The sequence below is a fragment of the Saimiri boliviensis genome, chromosome 3, assembly GCF_048565385.1.
Source record: "Saimiri boliviensis isolate mSaiBol1 chromosome 3, mSaiBol1.pri, whole genome shotgun sequence".
In the NCBI taxonomy this organism is placed as follows: domain Eukaryota; kingdom Metazoa; phylum Chordata; class Mammalia; order Primates; family Cebidae; genus Saimiri; species Saimiri boliviensis.
Window position 1 is genome coordinate 13,995,394 of NC_133451.1, and position 15,342 is coordinate 14,010,735.

At 35.1% G+C, this 15,342-nt stretch overlaps 1 long non-coding RNA gene across 2 annotated transcripts in view; it reads right to left on the reverse strand.

Annotated features, from left to right (window-relative positions):
• Positions 1–15,342, reverse strand: part of LOC141583976 (uncharacterized) — a 35,493-nt gene that overhangs the window by 6,338 nt on the left and 13,813 nt on the right. For both annotated transcript variants that reach the window (XR_012516810.1, XR_012516809.1), the window contains 2 exons: positions 8,386–9,914; positions 7,904–7,997 (listed from right to left, as the gene is read on the reverse strand). This is a non-coding gene — a long non-coding RNA (uncharacterized LOC141583976). The remainder of the gene's footprint in view (positions 1–7,903; positions 7,998–8,385; positions 9,915–15,342) is intronic.

Sequence of the window (15,342 nt, forward strand, 5' to 3'; positions counted from 1 at the left end):
GTTAGTGTCATTCTCAAGGCAAAAGTTTTTAATTTTGGTGAAGTCTAATTTATCTATTTTTTTTTCTTTTATGAATCTTACTTTTGGTGTGATATCTAAGAATCCTTCACCCAAGATTAGGTCACAGAGCTTCTCTCTTATGTTCTCTTCTAAAAGATTTAACAGAATTGTGTTTAAATACATAATGAATTTTAAATCAATTTTTGTATGACATGTGAAGTTTAGGTTGAGGTTCATTTTTATTGCCTATAAATTACAATTGCTCTAACACTATTTGTTGAAAAGGTTGTAATTCCTCCTATGAATTGCTTTTCCATCTGTGTCAAAAACTGCCAAGAACATACTTTGGGGAAAGGACACCCTCTTCAATAAATGGTGCTAGGAAAATTGGACATCCATATGCAGAAGAATGAAACTAGACAACCATTTTGAACTCAATGTAAGACTCAATATAATAAAACTATTAAAACAAAACAAGAAAATGCTTCAGGACATTAGTCTAAAAAAATATTTTACAAATAAAACCTGAAAAGTACAGGCAACAAAAGTAAAAATAGACACATGTGATGAAATCAAACTAAAAATCTTCTGCTCATCCAAGGAAATAATCAGCAGAGTGAAAAGACAATCTACAGAATGAGAGAAAATATTTGCACACTACTCATCCTACAAAAGATTAATATTCAGAATATGCAAGGAGCTCAAACATCTGAACTACAAAAAATTACTTAAAAAATTAAAAAATAATAAAAATCAGCTGGGCATATTTATGTGGTCTCTTTATATTCATTCTCTATTCTGTCCTTTTGATCTGTATGTCTATCTTTCCACTAATAACATGCAGTCTTGGTTACTATAGCTACATAAGTCCTGAGCTTGGGCAGAGTGACTCCTCACACTACATTCTTCTTTTTCACAATTGTTTTAGCTATTCTAGTTCCCTTGCCTTTCCATATTACTGTTAGAATAATCTTGTCTGCATGTACAAAAAATATATCTGGAATTTTTATGACAATCTTATTAAATTTGTTTATCTGCCTGGGGAGAATTGACATTTTTATCATATTGAGTCTTCCAATCCATGAACATGGTATGTCTCTTCATTTATTTAGAAATTATTTGATCTCTTTAATCAGTATTTTGTAGTTTTTGGTTTGCAATTCCTGTACATATTTTTTATATTTACATCTCAGTATTTAATTTTTGGAGCAATTGTAAATGTTATCATACTTTTAATTTTGATGTCTGTGTGTTCATTTGCTAGCATATACAAATGCAATTAATTTTTGTATGTTTATCTGGCATCCTGCAATCTTTCTGAACTTACTGATGAGTTCTGGGAGAGTTTTTAAAATCAGTTCTTTGAGGTTTTCTATGTAGACAACCATGTCTTCTACAAACACTGAAAGTAGTATTTCTTCTTTTTTGATGTGTATGTCTTTTTCTTTTCTTGTCTTAACTGCAGCTACTAGAAAGAACTTCAGCATTATGTATAATAAGAATGAAGAAAGCTGACATCATATATTTTTCTCAGTTTAAGGGGAAAGCATTCGGTAATTCATCACTAAGTAAAATGCTAAGCTGTAGATTTTTAATTAATTTTTTACTCAAGCTGAGAAAGTTATCTGATATTTCTATTTTTATGATTGCTTTTATAATAAATACATGCTGAATTCTGCCAAATGTTTTTTATTTTATTTTGCATCGACTAACATGATTGTGTGTTTTTTTCTTTCTTTCCTTTGTTAAGATTATGGGATACATTGGCTAATTTTTCAATATTGAACCAGACTTGCATCCTTAAAATAAATCTGTTTTGGTTATGAAGTATACTTATTTTTATATATTATTGAATTATATTTGTTAATGTTTTATAAATCATTTTTGTGTTCATATTCATGACAGATGTTTACCTATAGTTTTCTTTTTTCTGTATTTCTTTTGAGTTTTCACTTCAAAATACCATTAGCTTCATAAGTTTAATTAGGAAGTAGTTCTAGTTTGTTTTCTAGAGAGACTAGACTGTGCTGAATCGGTATTAATTCTTCAAATATTTGGTAGAATTCTTCAGTGAAACCATCTGGAACTGGATATTTCTTTTTAAGGGATGAATTAAGTCTATTCTCACACTGCTATAAAATACCAGAGACTGGGTAATTTGTGAAGAAAAGAGGTTTCATTGACTCACAATTCCACAGGCTGTACAGGATGCATGACTTGAAGACTTCAGGGAACTTACAATCATAGCAGAAGGAAAGGGGAATCAAATACATCTCCACATGTAGGAGAAGGACGAATAGAGAGAGAGAGAGAAGGGGAAGTACTATATATTTTCAAACAACCAGAACTCATAAGAACTCACTATCATGAGAACGGCAAGGAGGAAGTCTACCCCCATGATGTAATCACCTCCTACCTGGTTCCTCCCCCAACATTAAGGATTACAATTCAACGAGATTTTGTTGGGGACACAGAGTCAAACCATATCAAAGAGTTTTAAAATTATAAATTCAATTTTTGTAAGTTGTTGGTCTACTAAAATTATCTGTTTCTTATTGAGTGTGTTGAGAGTTTGCCTTTTGAGAAATTGGTCTATTTTATCTGTTATCAAATGTTTGTATGTGGAGTTGTTCATATATTCACTTATTATCTAATGTCTTCAGGGTTTGTGGTGATAACAGTTGTTTTAATTTTTTATATTGGTAAATTGTATCTTCTTTTTTGCCAATCTTGCTAGAAATTTGCAAGAACCAGCTGTTTTTCCGTTTTTTTTTTTTAATTTTGTTAATTTCTACCTTATCTTTATTATTTCCTTTCTTCTGCCTGCTTTATTCTTCTTTTAGTTTCTTGAAATGGAAGCTAAGGCTATTAATTTGAAATGTGTCCTGAAATGTGTTTCATTGTAAACAATTAGTGGTATAAATTTTTCTCTCAGCACTGCTTTAGCTGCATCCCACAAATTCTGATATGTATTATTTTTATTTTCATTCAGTTCAATGTATTTTTTTAATTTCCCTTGAGAGTTCTTATTTGACTCAAAGGTTATTTAGAAGTAAGTTGTCTAGTTTTAAAGGGACTGGAGGTTTTACTGTTATTTTAAAAAATAATTTCTACTTTGATTTCCCTGTAGTCAGAGAACATGCTCTGGATGACTGTATTTTTGTTGGTGGTTATTTTATCACTCAGAATATGATTTAACTTGGCATATGTCCCATAGACAAAAATGTGCATTCTGCTGTTGATGGGAGTGTTCCATAAAGGTTGATTACATCCTATTGGTTCCATTAGTCTTGTGATTTGAATATTAGATCTTTTGATATAGTCCTGTAAGTCCTGAGTCCGTGTTCAATTTCTAAGTTTATTTCCTATTGTGGAGACTATATAATTTCTATTATTCTTTCAGTTTACTGATTCTTTCCTCTGTTCCTTTATTTAGCTGTTGAGTCCATCCACTGAGTTTTTTTATTTCTGTTATTGTATTTTCTGTTCTATAATGAGTTTATTTACAGCTTTTATTTCTTTGCTGAGACTATTTTATTCATTTGCTTCAAGCATGTTATAATTGCTCATTGAATCATCTTTTAGAATAGTTGTTCTAACTTTCTTTTTCAGATAAATGGGATAAGACAATCAGTACACTGAAAGAGAACAATGAAAATTATGCAATCTGAGCATCCTGAAAGAGAGAGAGACACTTGGGGACCTTTATGACTAAAATAAAGGTTTTAACATCAGAATATGGGAAGGAGAAAAAGGGCAGAACTGAAAAAATAATGGTTGAAAACTCCTCAACTCTTAACATCTTTGTCATCTCAGTGTTGACATTCACTGTTATTATTCATTCAAGAGAGATTGTCCTGGTTCTTGGTATGATGAATCATTTTTGACTGGAACCTAGACATTTTGGGTATTTTGTTAAGGAACTCCAGATTTTATTTTAACTTTATACTTTGTTAGCTATCTGTGGTAACACTCTGGCAGCAGCAGAAGTGGATATTGACTCATTACTTCCATGTAGAGATAGATATCCAGGTTCCTCACTTGGCCCCTGTTGATAACTGAAGAGAACACGTGGCTCCATGTTCTCCTCTGAGAGACTACTGAGAGGAATTGGGAGTCTCAGCACTACTGAGATGAAGTGGGAGTCTCAGCTCCCCCTTAGTCCTCCCCTGATACCACCCTGGATAAGAGTACAAATGACTCATTACTGCTTCCCACGTCCTCCAATGTCACCACGGGGATTGTATGGCCTCATTACCACTGAACACTAGCAAAAATCCAGATTCTCCATTAGGTATCCTCTGACATTAGCTCAGTAGAGGGAGGGAGTGGAACCTAATTACTGCAGGGTGCAGGTGGAAGTCCATGCTCGCAACTGGTTTCCACTGACATTGTGAGTGGGGGCTTCATTACTTCTTGGCAAGAATGAAAGTACTACCTTTCTACTTGGCCTCCTGTAACACCATCCAATACCATCTAACATCATTCACGTACGTTTAGGGTGCTGGGGAAAACATTTTGTTACAGCCTAGCAAGAGTGGAGCTCTAGGCAATCCACTTGATCTTTGTTGCCATAGTTGATAGCTGGACCACATTTTTTTTTCCTGTAATATTTGGCTGGAATAGGATGGTTACCATTTAAAGTTTTCTGTGTTGCTAGACTGCCATTTTCCTTTTTTTTTTTTTTTTTGACTACAGAGAGCAGGCTTTTTGGGGGGCTTTTTTGTTTGTTTGTTTGAATCTGTTAGCATTTACAGAGTTCTAGTTTCTTCAGCTCCGATTCTGGAATATACAAGGCAAAAAGGAAACCAAATGGCCTTACTGTCCCTGGGTTCTAAGATGCCTAGACAGTTACTCTTCTTTTCTTTACCTTTTGGACTTTTAGAATTTTGTTTTGTATATAATATTCAGGGTTATTCGTTATCCTTAGTAGGAGAAAGAGGGGCAAATAATCTATCTTCAAGGAGGCAAAGGTTTTAAACATTTATTCTTAATAACATCTTACTATAAAAACACTTTTAAATGGCATTGAATGAAATGTTAAAGTAGAATGAAGACTTCTTATAATGTCTAGTAATATTATTTTTGTTACTCCTTACAAGATTAAGATTTGTAGGTGAGAACTGACCATATTCTTAGCAAAGGCATGTGTATGTCTACTCACCTAAATAATTTAAAGGTATTTTTGGTAGGCAGATTAATAACTATGAATATGTGGTTTGATGACGCTAAGTAAACCAACCTTCCTCAAATAAATTCTCTCTCTGGCTAGTGTATAGCACTATCAGGCTTAAGCTTTGTCCCTCTAACATATCTCTATAATACCTGCTGAAATATAAATATCTGTGGAAAATATATGGTACTACTCTAGCCCCTAATTGTGCTGGATACTTCCAACCCTCACCAATAGAAAGGAATAGATACTTAACAAAACCAAACAAACATGAGGACAGTTCACCAGAACCCCCAAGTATATTCTTTTAGACACATACACAGTCATGTACATACATCTCTGCAACACATATGTACATATTATTTCTGCAACACATACCTACATACATACACATCTCAAACAACCAAATGGATAAAGAAGACCCAATTTAATCAGTGCTTCGAATTATAATATTTATTGACAACTGTTTGGTATGTTGAATAGGTTACCGGAAGTTGGTATAACACGTCTTCCCAGTCATTTGAAGAGAGATAATTTGATTTTCCCATGTGTCTTTCAGCCATTCAGGAGCTAAGCTCAGAAAGTATTTATTAAGCACTTACTGTGTAACCGATACCATATTACTAGGGATAAGAATGTATAAGTCACTTCTTTATGCTTTCTCCAATTTGATGGCTCTTATACCAAAAATTTCTGTGAAATTGGCTGTCTTAATCATAAATTTGTAATGCATTTTAGAAACTGCTTTCCCATACTTCCTCCCATTAATTCTTAAAATGAGGTAGAAATCTCTCCTATTATGTCTTATATTTAACAAATTAGGGTGGTGTGGTCAACATAGTTCAGTGTCTTTTCCACCACCACATAACTAGAATTGCAGTGATGTCTTACATAGTGATCTTCTGGCCCTCCAAGCCCAGAATACTTTCATATCACACCTAGAAGCTGCTCAGTTTCTGAGAGCTGTTTAACCCAATGATCGGACCACCTTTGGTTAAGATTCCACCTTATGATTGTATTCATTTTCCTAAATTGTACTACTAAACCAATAATTCCATGAGGATAAAGCAAGTTCTGAGTCATTATAATTTTATACATCTGTCCTTGTTGGCCTTCTCTTACTATTTGTTAATTTCAGAATGACTGCAATGGATACAGACACTGAAATAAGAAATAACCTTGACGCTCTTCCTTGTTATCCATTGACCTGCCTCTGCCTCTTCCTAGCTGTGTGGTCTCAGCTAAATTAATGAAATTCTCTTAACTGAGGTTTCTTATTTATAATATGGGTGTAATAATGCTTACCTCTCAGGACTGTTAAAACTGTAGAGAAAACTCAATGGAGTGTGCAAAACTCCTAGGACAGTGTTTGGCAGGGAGCAGGCCCTCCCCTCCTTCCCACTGCATAACAAACTTCTTGAGAATAGGAACATTTACGCACAGTGCTTTGTACTTATCAGGCACTAGAAACAGATTTGCTGAATGAAGGGATAAACAAATTCAATATTGCAATAGTATCATACTCTATCAACTTACTGTATGTAAAGTTATTTTGGAATCATGCTAGAATAATAATGTAATAATGCTAATTATTCCAAAATTATGTACAGTAAGTTGATAGAGTATTCTGGCAGTATATATACTATATAGTCTTGTAGTACAGTCTATGAGATATATATACTAATATATACACTATATACACTATATATATTTTGATTAAAATTAAATATATGATCATTAATAACATAAAATATTTTCACTTTAACATGTTTGTCCTATTGTTTATTTTATCTCTGATGTCTATAACAGCTCCCTGCTACCTGCCTTTATGCTTTCCTGTGAACTAATCATTCATTTATGCATGTAATTAACATTTGCTGGCTACTTAATGTCTACCACAAACCAGGGTGCATGATTCATAAGACTCCTCTGTCTCAGCTACCAGAGGATTTATACACCATGAAAATAATAAAAATCCATAAACAATTTATAATTGGTGGAGGTATTATGATAGAAGTACAAAAAAGTGCTCTGGTTATAAGAAAGATTCATTTTGCCTAGGGAGTTTGCTTACCAGAGCTTACATGCTAGAAAGTGATTTTTCTCTTCGTAAACTAAATTGACTTACTGGTAATAAAAATATAGCTTCCATTTGTGTAGTATTTTGAAAGTGCTTTCACATACATTTATTTTAATCCTCACAATGAATGCTCTATAGTGTAATGGTTTTCTTTAAGATGTATTTGTCAAAAAAAGGAAGATATGAGGCCAACTGATATGCAACATGGAAATTCATTTGAAATCTCATAGATAGAAGATATAAGCCAGAACTGGAAACAGTATTTGATTGGAACCTCATGGGAATCATTCCAATTTTTGCTATTTCGCTAATAGCAAATACCAGTTTGTTCATCTTTATCCTTAGTGCCATCTCATTTCAAGCCTGACCTGCCATCTTGCTCTTAGGTTATTGCAACAGCCTTCTGACTGGATTCTCTCATTTGTATCTCAACTCCCTCCAAGCCATTCGCCATATTGGGCACAAAATAATTTTTCAATACAAATTGGACCACATTATTTTCCCATTGAAAGCTGTTTTGTCCTACAGAGCTTCACATTCTCCGTAGCGTTAAATCCAAATGCTTGTGCATGTATATACAACACTCCATCATTTAAACCTGTCAACTTCTTCAAATTTTTTATTGGTCACTTCCTTCCAACCATACTTACTGATTGTACTCCAAGCCACCATACTGTCTCCATTTCCATGCCTTTATAGCTGCAGTCTTTGGCTGAGAATGCTTTTAGCTCTCCACCATTTTGTCTGGAACAATAATGGTAGACACATAAAGTATGGCGTTTTTCTTGTTTATAACTAGACTTACTTAACAACAATAGCAGAATCTTTACAACTGAATTTCACTCTTGTTTATTTTCCTCTTATTATTACATGAAATACAATTTGGGAATGATTAGCTTTTTCTAGTAAAATCTCACAGAGAGATTATTATGTTTTGCTATTGCATATTAAAGATTCATGACATTTATATTCATTAAACATAGAACTAAAATAAATTTTATTGTGAGCATATTTTGTGCTACATGCTAAGTAATTAGCTGAGAATAAGTCAAACAGGGCATATCTGAGTGTAGCACTGATCTCATATTCAAATGAAATAGACAATAAAATAAATGAATAAATTAAATCTTACATATTGGTGATAAATGCTCCTAAGGCAATAAAGGATGTCCTGAGAAGGCGGATACTTCAGAGAGGACAGCCCATGAAGGCATCTAGAAGGAAATGTATCTTAGATCAAATTTGAAAGATGAGGACCAGCCATGCAGTTGGGAGAAGAATCAGCTGGGACAAGGCAACAGCAAGCACAGAAACTCTAAGTCAGAACAAAGCTTTGAGGGTTTGAAGAACTAAATGACCAGGGTAGTTGAGCATGTGTGAGGGGTTGAGTGGTATGAGTTGATGGTAGAACATTCAGGGTCTTGTAGGCTAGGGCAAGGAACCCACTGGATGACATTAAGCAAATGTATGAAGAATTTGATGCAACACTGGCTGCTGGGTAAACAAAGACTCTATAGGTCTGGGGCAATTGTGAAAAAAAATTCTCTAGGCCTTATATGAAAGATCAAATTGATCCTCATTTCATATTAGCTATTTGTTATCATAGAAAACAATATGTTAATCTTGCCAGGACCTATATAAAACACCATAGGACACATTAATAAAAGTATCTAGCATATTTGAAGCCCTGAATCTCAGAAACTACATGACAAACTGCTGGTAATGTTCAAATCATGATAACCATATAAAGGTTTTATGTTGGACATAGGTCCGGGAAGTGGATTTTCAGTGATGAATACCTCTGTCTCAACTGGCTTGACTTTCCCTACTTCTCCAGCCTTGCTCAAATGGCCTCACCTCACCCCTTTGCTCCATCTAGGCAATGCCCTCCTCCCTTTCTATAACTTGTCCTACTATTTGTCTCCTCTAAGGCTTGGCTAATCTTGCTGATTCCTCTTCCTAGAATGTTCTTCCCATTTCCCTCTAACCATCTCACTCCCAACCTACACATCTTTTAAGATTCAACTCAAGTACTAACCTCTTCCATTGAAGCCTTTCCCCAACACCCAGGTTGAAGTAACAATTCACTCTTTTTTACCTGCTTACAACATGAACAGAGGGCCATTTAAAACCATCATTAAGCCTCTGTAAAGGCCAGAGCACTTGTCTTATTTATTTGTTTATTTACGCATCAGCCCCTGGCACAAAGCCTGGCTCATTTAACTGATTTCACAGACTTAGAGACTGGAAGGAAGGGAGGGAAGGAAGAAAGAAGAAACAACATCCATTTGAAGAGTGTATGACCTATAGGAAGGACACCAACAATGCACATGAATGTTTAAATGAAAATCTGTGGTCCCTGGTTTCAATAAGATCAACAGAAAAACCACGCTGGCACTCAGCAATCGGTTTCTCATAAACTTAATGCAGCATCACATCTCTGCTTCATGGAGAAATACTGTTCTGGATTTCAGTAAGAATCAGAAGTTTACTTTCAAACACTGAAATTCTCTAGCTTTCCATTTTTATAGATTAACTCCCATCTTTCAAAGATTTTCACTTCGGAGGCTGAGGTGACAGGATCACTTGAGCATGGAAGGCAGAGGCTACTGTGAGCTGAGATTACAGCACTGCAGTCCATCCTGGGTGACACAGGAAGACCTGTCTCAAAAAACAAACAAACAAACAAAAAAAATACAAAACAAATAAGAAAACCAAATACCACATATCCTCACAAAAAAAGAAAAAAAAAAAACAACAAAAAACGAAGATCTTCTAAACTGTCACCACCTCTTGGAAGTCTTCTCCAGTTTAGAGGAGACAAAATCATGAGACCCACAACAATTTCAACACCATAAATTAAGAGCAAGAACTCTGGGATAGTGTTTCTACTACTGGCTCTGTGGCTTCAGGCAAGCTGCCTAACACCTCCATGACTTAGTTCACTCACCTCTGTAATGAAGACAATAGTAATACTTATCATGGACTTCAAAAGAGGACTGAGTGTTCAGAATAATGCTTTGTACATAGAACTATATAAATATTAATATTTTTATTAGAAATTGTTAATAGTTAATATTATAAATGTGAATATTATAGGAAAGAATTACTGAATTTTCTTCCTTTCTTCCATCCTTTCCTAAATAAGAAGAATATAGGTACCTCTGTTTTAATTTCCGTAACATTGCTTATTTTATAAGTTAAGGGCCTAAATATATTGGCCATAGAGAAAATATACTTTCACCATTTATATGAATAAGCAAGTCTACATTTAACTTATAAAACAGGATATTTCTCTTCTACAAATCCACTGTAATATTTGTTGCTTCAGAGTCTGGATTAGCAATAGTGAAACTTGGCAAGATAACCAATCTTGTGTAACGGCAGAGAAATGGCAGGATAATCTTGCCTAAGATTTAGAAATTTCAAATAAGGCAGTATCTGTCGGATGTACAGGGACATTTTTTTTTCTGAACTCAAATGAGCTGAACGCAAGTATAAAGCTTATTATCAATCTCATTTTTAGTTCCTTTGAAATCTTTTGTGAGTTGCTCCTAGTTAAAAGACTAGCCATCCAAAAAAAAAAAAAATCTATGTGTGGTAGAGGATTAAGTAAAATAAATGCCTATAGAAGTTGAGAATCCATCATTCTTGTTTCTATTCTCCAGTGAAAAGGGTAAATCTTATCCTCCTCAGCAAATGAACTACAGAAGGCTCCAAAGAGACTGAAGCCTTTAGAGCAGGCATCCCCAAACTTTTTACACAGGGGGCCAGTTCACTGTCCCTCAGACAGCTGAAGGGCCGCCACATACTGTGCTCCTCTCACTGACCACCAATGAAAGAGGTGCCCCTTCCTGAAGTGCGGCGGGGGGCCGGATAAATAGCCTCAGGGGGCCGCATGCGGCCCGCGGGCCATAGTTTGGGGACACCTGCTTTAGACAGTACAGGGACCCCGGATGTTATGCCTAAGGAAAAATTACAGTATGTCCTCAACAAGGATGAATAAATAACAAGTTAATAAATTATCTCTGTTTACATTTACAACCAACAAACCAGTCATTTTAATACATAGTTTGTACCTAAATTTCAAGCATTCTCGATTATTAATAAAAGAGACTATGTTAGAATTTACAAGTAAGTTTGACATCTTGTAGTCTTTACAAGAATAAAGTTCCTAAGTCCCTCAAAGAAATACGTTCTGCTAGTTCAAAGGTCTTTCTGTGCCTTTTCCACAGTGTCTCTCTTCAGATTCTTCCTCCAGCCTCCAGCTACCAGCCCAGACATTTTATCTCGTTGAGCAACAGGGGAGACAACTGGATTCACAGGAAACAAGATGGAGTGAATAGAACACAGGAATGTAATTCATAAGACAGGGGTGGTTTCGCCACTTACTGTGTGTCTTCATGAATATACTTAACTTTAGCTTTCATTTACTCACAAATCAAATGTAGATAACAGTATTGCCTCCTCCCTCCATCTTACAAAATTACTTTGAGGATACTAGAATTGTTTATGAAAGTAATTCTAAGCTGCAAAGTTTTACTAAAGAGAAGTCACTCTGATCCCACTCATTCCACAGCATAGGGTTTAGTACTCAGTGGCCTCTGGTTTTAAACTGTCTGAGTTTAAATCCAGGCTCTGACTCTTCGATTGTGTCCTTGAATGAGTTCATGCTTCAGTTTCCTCATCTGTAAAATAGGGCTAACAATCGCATCTATTTATAACACTATTATTAAATGTGAAATGGAATGGCACCTATGTGGCACTTAGAACAATGCCTAGAACCTAGAAAATAAGGGTATGATTCAGTGAGTACTTCTTTAAGTGGCTACTTTTTGAGTATAGTGGAGTTTTGAGGATTCCAAAGAATGGATAAGATGGTTCCTACCCATCTTTGGAGATCTCACAAACTTGCAAAGAGTAGACACTCTGGTAAACAAGTGCTATGACAGAGATAGAACGAGGCAAAGTACAAGGTACAGATTCATCCCTAGCTCCCTCCTCTGCCCTTTTGCCCTTATTCCGTTTCCCTGCTCTCCCTAGGTAAGTTTGCCTGATAATCCCATACACTTTCATGGCTTCAGCTATCAAATGCACACCAACAAAAACCAAGATCCATAGCCCAGAACTCTCTACTCTTACTCTCTGACATCTCTACTTAGTTTACTCTTTCCCCCGACTCCTGAACCTGTACCTCTTTCAACTAACCCCTCAAACCTAATAATTGGTCAATCTATGACAATTACATCAGAGAAACATGCCCACTCCTCAACCCCTGTACACATCTACTATATTTACCTTAACGATTGCAGCCGCCTCCTAAGTATCTCAGTGTCTCGTTTCAATCTCCTTATCTGCAACCCATTCCCATTTAGACAAATGAGGGGTTCTAAAATTTATATCTGTTAACTATACTCCCTCTAAGAAAAAGTTTGATGGTTTGCCATTGCTTGCAGAACAGTGTCTTATCAGGCTGGCAGCACTCTTAACATTAAGTCTGAGGTTCCGTTTTACTCTTATCCTCACTTTCCAGATCTCAAAGCAAAGAACGCTCAGTGTCCCTTTCCAGATGGTATCTGTACCTTCCATTACTCTCCACTTTTGCTTTTGTTGATTATGCTCTCTCAAATGCCCCACCTGCTACCTATCCAACCACTCATCTCCCATATCCTTCAATGTATAGCTCAAATGCCACTGACTGCACATAATTTTCCCTGATTAAAAAATCCCTCAAGATTTATTGTTTTTTCACCTGGATTTGCATATAACATGTAGGTCGAACCATGTGGGTTACCAGTTTGGGGTAAGTCAAAAATGGTCAAATGACCGTAGTTTCCAGTACTCGAACCTATAACATGAAACGTTCCTCTTACAACATTTATCCCGTTTCATCAGACCTCTTTCTTTAAGTATATTGCCCATGTACCTTGTCATCTTCATCTTTCCATGCCCAGAGCCTCACAGAGTGCCAGACAAGAAGTAAATGCTCCAAGGAATGCATGTCTGGATCTTAACACTTTGTTGAGCTATCTTAAGCCTAGGTCTTAATCTTACTCTCATTATTTGGGGTCTGCCAAAGGTAAACGCAGCCATCCAGGGCTGTCTGGAAGACAGTCAGGATTGCAGGGATTGCTTTCCTTTCCCCATTTACATCAAGACCCAGCTCTCTACCTACTAACTAATTACCTAAACTAGGTAGGAAAACATCAGTATCCTGGGTTGTCCTTTTTTTAGGCAGCAAGTAATTTGCAATGATAACATTCAGGGCACTTAACACAATTCACTCATTCAGTCACAAGGCTGTGATTGGTACTGGGAATATAGTAGTAACTAAGGCAACTAGAGACTATGAGTTTGGAGGATTTTTGTTCTCTAATCTATTCTTCAAACTTTTTCTCTCAAGACTTACTTAAAGAAACTGTATTTTTCAAAAAATAGCTTGTATATTTGAACACTTTTAAATGTCTTATACATCTTAAGTCCTCTAAAAATATTATAAATTGAAATAATTATTGCAAAGGATGTAATTTCAGTATATATTTGATTTTATCACTTTAAATTACTATTATTTTTAATGTATTCACTGAAATCTGAAAATCATAACAATTCAATACCCATGACTCTATTTTATGAGAATGTTATTTTAATTTAAAAATTTTAGATTTTTTTCTCTTTGAACTATTTGCATTATACTTTGCCCTTGAATTTGATACATTTTTATAAAATCAAAACTGTGGTGCTTCATATTTAGCTCAATTAAAGGAACATGTGTACTACATATACTTTGCAAATCAGTAAGCCAAACTGTACTTTCCTTCCAGAAAAAAATCTGCCTTTATTTTTCAATTCGAACAAATGTGTTAATTTGCATTGGAAAAAAATATTATTAAAACATTGAGGCTGGGCACGGTGGCTCATGCCTGTAAGTCCAACACTTTGGGAGGCTGAAGCAGTTGTATCACTTGAGGTCAGGAGTTCAAGACCAGCCTGACCAACACAGTGAAACCCTGTCTCTACTAAAAATACAAAAATTAGCTGGCCATGCTGGTGGGTGCCTATAATCCCAGCTATGTGGGACGCTGAGGCAGGAGAACTGCTTGAACCCATGGGGCAGAGGTTGCAGTGAGCTGAGATCATACCACTGCCCTCCAGTCTGGGCAACAGAGAGAGACTCCATCTCCAAAATAAAAAAAACAAAGAAACCCACATACATTGAGAAATAAGTTACAGAATGAATCCTATAAGACAGATTATGAAAGGATACCAACACTTTAGATCTAACACAAGTAATGCAATTCATCAATTATAAAAGGAATATAAGTATGTTAATTCTTATCAACTAATTTTTATTAAGCAATGAATGTATAATTTATCAAATAATGACTATATCATTTCTCTAATAAAAATGCATATCTCTCTCCAGTCAAAAGACAGAGAATGTAGAATGAAGCAAACACAATTCAATCATATGCCATCTACAACAGACATGCTAGATTCAAAGATATAAGTAAGTCCAAAGTGAAAAGATAGAAAATTATATACCGTACAAACAGTATCCAAAAGAGAACTGGAGTGGCTATACTAGTATCAGACAAAACGGGCTTTAAGACAAGATTTGTTACTTGAGTCAAAAAAGACATAATGATAAAAGGTTCAAATCATCAGGAAGACAAACAATAAAAACGTAAATGCACCTAACAACAGAGTCTCCAAAAACATGAAGTAAAATACGTAAGTTGAAAGGAGAAATAAACATTTAACAGTAATAATTGGAAACATCAATAACCTGCACCCAATAATGGCTGAAGACTTGAACAACATTATAAACTAACTAGATGTAATATATCTACAGAAAACTCTAAAAAATAGCAGAGCATACATTCTTCTCAAGTATATAAGAAAAAATTTCCATGATAAAATGTATGTTAAGAGGCCATTAAATAAACTCAATAAATTGAAAGGCTTTTAAATCACACAAAGGATGTTCTTTGACTACCACAGAATACATTTAAAAGTCACAACAACAAATAAATTTGAAAAACACAAATATGTTAAAAGTAATCTAAATACTTTTAAATAACAAATGGTT